A 4168-nucleotide genomic window follows, 5' to 3' on the forward strand; every position below is an offset into this window, starting at 1 on the left:
CACCATTATATCCTTTAAAGTTTAAAGAGATGATTTTGGTGAGGGAGTGCTTTAAAGAAGGAGGCTTTCGCCCTTCATTGTACATCTTAATTCACACTTAAAAAGGATGGAAGAGTACTTTGAAAAGAGCTTATGAAATATAAAAAGTCAGCACCTACAGGACACCATTTGAACAGAGTCATATCCTGAAAAGAAGAAGCCAGGAAGCTGGGGCTTATTGTCTTCTCAGGTGAGCTGCATGACTGGAATGGGAATTTAAATCACTGGGGATAAAATATGCCAGCAGATATGTAAATTTTGGGCATGCTAATTTGAGACCTACGAAGCTACTGTCTGCTCTTTGGAGGAAGGCGAAGGTTCAACTAGCTTTGAAGACCTGCAGATTATAGGCCACAGCCTGTTAGCCTGTTTCCCAGTTATGCATGTCAACTCATAATGTTGCATCTCACATCACTGCTTTTCACAAGGAGCAGCTAATTCAAGGGCCATGACACAAACACTGTGGCTGAGCTTCTGTGTGTGTGTGTGTGTGTGTGTGTGTGTGTGTGTGTATGTGTGTGTGTGTGTGTGTGTGTGTGTGTGTGTGTGTGTTTGTGTGTATGTGTGTGTTTGTGTGTATGTGTGTGTGTGTGTGTGTGTGTGTGTGTGTGTGTGTGTCGGCACATGTCAGTAACTCACATGCATATCGGGCTGGTTGAGCATGTAGATTTGTATCAGACAGGAGCGCTGGAGGAGCAGAGACAGCAGTGGGAGGCAGAGACAGCCTTCCCTCTGAATCAAGGTTAATTCAAGATGCTTTAAAGGCAGTGATGAACAAAGTTGCACACATATAAAACCCAGTGTGCTGAAATGAGTGGTCTTTAGAGGCACACAGCTACGCGTCACCTCAAACTTCACTAAAAGGAGGTCATTCTCGAGCTATAATTATTTCAATCTGCTCAGAGACCACTGCAAAGTGAGCGCCGACCTCTGCTCGTCCATGTTTTATGAAAGTGTTCATTTTCATGAAATAGCGCTCTTGAAAGCCATCAAGTTGTATCTCACTCATTGTTTAGAATTGTGCCGGACCTCTCAAGGGCATTTACCTCCACATTTTGAGTTTTACAGGAAAATACCTGGTGTAATATATTATGATGTGCATGTATGGATTGCACAGCACTTATTTAGATTTGATAATTGAAGAGGAGATGCAATGAATGTGTTGTTCAGTGAGAGGCTTTATGTCGGCTGACCAGCAAGACACTTCTGGGACAAAACAAACCTTGCTACATTTATTTTGCAAGGTCATTAATGAAAATAGAGATTATGCTCACTGAAGGAAATTAATTTATTATACAGTTTGACCTGATCTTCCCTATTGATCCATCAGTAGAGAACAATCAGAGGATGGGTTTGTACCCAATAGCTCTGCATGTCAGGAGCAAATAAAAATCCTAGGAGAATTTATTCTCACTTAATGTAGTTTAAAGGAAAAATCTTTGGGATTTTTACTGGTTGCAATGAGCCGTTTATAAATTTACACAAACATCTGTGTGTTTGTCTGTATGTGTAATGTACATATCAAGAACCACTCATCAACAGTTGCAGACAACTGGCAGCCTCTGGGGACAGAACTGGCCAATCAGCAAGAATGTGTCCCGCTAGATAATTTTGATAATTTGATTATTTTTATTTCACTATTTCAGACTTACACAGACTTCCAGGGGTGCTGATCTCCATCATGGCAACAGCATTCATAGAATTACATTTCATTTAGATGACACTTTTATCCAAAGGGACTTACAATAAGTGGTAGACCTGCCAGGAGGGAGTTACAATAGTCTAGGCGTGAGATGACCAGAGCCTGGACCAGAACCTGCGCCGCCTCCTGAGTGAGAAGGGGGCGTATTCTCCTGATGTTGAGCAGCATGTATCTACAGGAACGGGTTGTTGCAGTAATGTTGTCAGTAAGGGTGAGTTGACTGTTGAGTGTCACACCCAGGTTCCTATAGCAGTCTGGGTGGGGGCTAAAACGGAGTTGTCAAAGATAGTAGTCAGGTCGTGGGTGGGAGAGCCTTTCCCTGGAAGGGGAAGTAGTTCAGTCTTGTCAAGGTTGATTTCTAGGTGGTGTGCAGACATCCACTTAGAGATGTCAGTCAGACAGGAAGAGCTGCTACCTGTGTTTCAGATTGGGTAAAAAAGAGGATTAGTTGGGTGTCATCACTTCCTCTGTGGAAAAAAGAAGTAGCACTACATTTATACCAAGCGGAGTTACAGAGCTTTTATTTTGAATAGTTGTGAACTTTAAGTCTGAAGATTGTGACAATCGCTTAACAGATTAATGAAATAACCAACAATTTTGGGGGAAAAAATGCAGTTTGTTAAATTACACAAACTTATTTTTTAAACCACACATGTGAAAAGTAATAGAGATGATTTATAATCATTTTATAAAAAACATTGACGATAAAATCTGCGCGAAACACCCAGATTTCAGATAAACACAGGTCACTTTGACATTTTTAGAAAGAAAGCTGCAACTAGCAAATAAACAGTCCACACACTGCACTTATTTAATTAACCAGAAATTAGTATAAAGCAATAGAAAATACCAGAATGAATTGAATTTTAATTATTTTATCTAATAACATGGTTTTTGTGTTGTTGATACTCGTGATAATCATAATCCTTTGCCATGTGGGCCACTATTTTTACTTTCTCTGTGAATATGTGCCATCAGAGTCATGTTCTCAAGGGCCGTCACTGCTGGGAAGAGCTTTCAAGCCTATACCACACTGAGCAGCAGCCAAGAAAACTTACTGTTTGGTGTTCTATGGTAAACCATTTAGGTTACCTCATATCACTCTCTGTATCTGTACAATTCCTTTATATTCTCATATCAGAGCGGGGCGTTAAAGGTACGATTGATGACACATTTATTGCTCCATCCATTACAGATGAGAAGCAAATCTCCTTTTGGTCCCTTTTCCCCAAAGGGTGTGACAGATAATACTTTTGCTACCGGGCTTCAGATCCTCTTACACTGCTCTCTGCTGTGCCACAGCACAGTATAAGGCCACTGATTAGATACAACTTTATTGTCATTGCACAGTACAAGTACATCTGCAACGAAATGCAGTTAAATTTGTGCGCCCAACGTGGGGCTCGAACCCACGACCCTGAGATTAAGAGTCTCATGCTCTACCGACTGAGCTAGCCGGGCATCGTCAAGAAGATTTCAAGAATCAACTTGGAATTTTTTTTTAAAAATGACCAAATGTTTTCAGAAGGAAAGCAGTGACATTTTGATATATTTTTAGCTGGAGCTTGAGGTGACATAACATCTATGGGAAAATTCAGGTAAAGATAGAATCTGTTAACTCAAGGCATCCTGTTTTATTCAGTTGTGTAAGTATTATTTCTTTATTCACATCATTTATGTAATTATTTTTTTTACATTTGTTCTTATCAGCTGATTATTATTGGGTTGTGTTATGGTTTCAACATTTTTTTCAATACAATTTGTTAGTAAATAAAGTGAAAATATATGTGTACATTTTACACAAATTACAGAAATTAAAGAATTTGCCTTTGTTTAAAAGTATAACCGTTACGTACACATCTTTCAGACCCCATTATGTGCGTACACTTTTAGTATGAATCGTTTGCATTGTTTTATAATAAAATAATATCCCTGAGTAATTTAGCTGAAAATACCCTTTATTCTTGGCTGCTGTAATGTTATTTTACACAATACAATACAGTTCACTTACTAATGTACTGGGCTAAAGCTGTGGATTTTGAAAGAGTGAATCATTCATCAGTGTCTGACCTCGGTGAGTGTGGACACAGTCGGACACAGTGATGAATGGACCCTGTCTCACAGTCCTGCCACGCTGGATGAAGGAGTTTCAAACATTTAGTCACGTTGTATCTCACTATCTGCTTTTATACACGTCTGTTTTGTTGCCTCCATATGTCATGATTTATTTTCCTGGATTCCCCTACAGCTTGTAGACATATACTGTATGTCTCTGTGTGTGTTTGTGTGTTTGTGTGTGTGTGTTCAATGCCTAATATAGTTCTAGCAAATGTGCCATCTAATTAACTGTCAGGACTTTGCCAGAGAGGAATGATGGATAATGTGGAAGGGTTGCATTAATAAAACTCAGCCAAGCAGAGTAAAGCA

The 4168-nt window shown here is 39.5% G+C and overlaps 1 non-coding gene across 1 annotated transcript; it reads right to left on the reverse strand.

The window, feature by feature from the left end:
- Positions 1–3129: 3129 nt before the first annotated feature.
- Positions 3130–3202, reverse strand: trnak-cuu (transfer RNA lysine (anticodon CUU)). Its single transcript has one exon. It is a non-coding gene; the product is annotated as a tRNA-Lys (tRNA).
- Between the last annotated feature and the right edge of the window lie 966 nt (positions 3203–4168).

Source organism: Limanda limanda, chromosome 6, assembly GCF_963576545.1.
Source record: "Limanda limanda chromosome 6, fLimLim1.1, whole genome shotgun sequence".
Lineage (NCBI taxonomy): Eukaryota > Metazoa > Chordata > Actinopteri > Pleuronectiformes > Pleuronectidae > Limanda > Limanda limanda.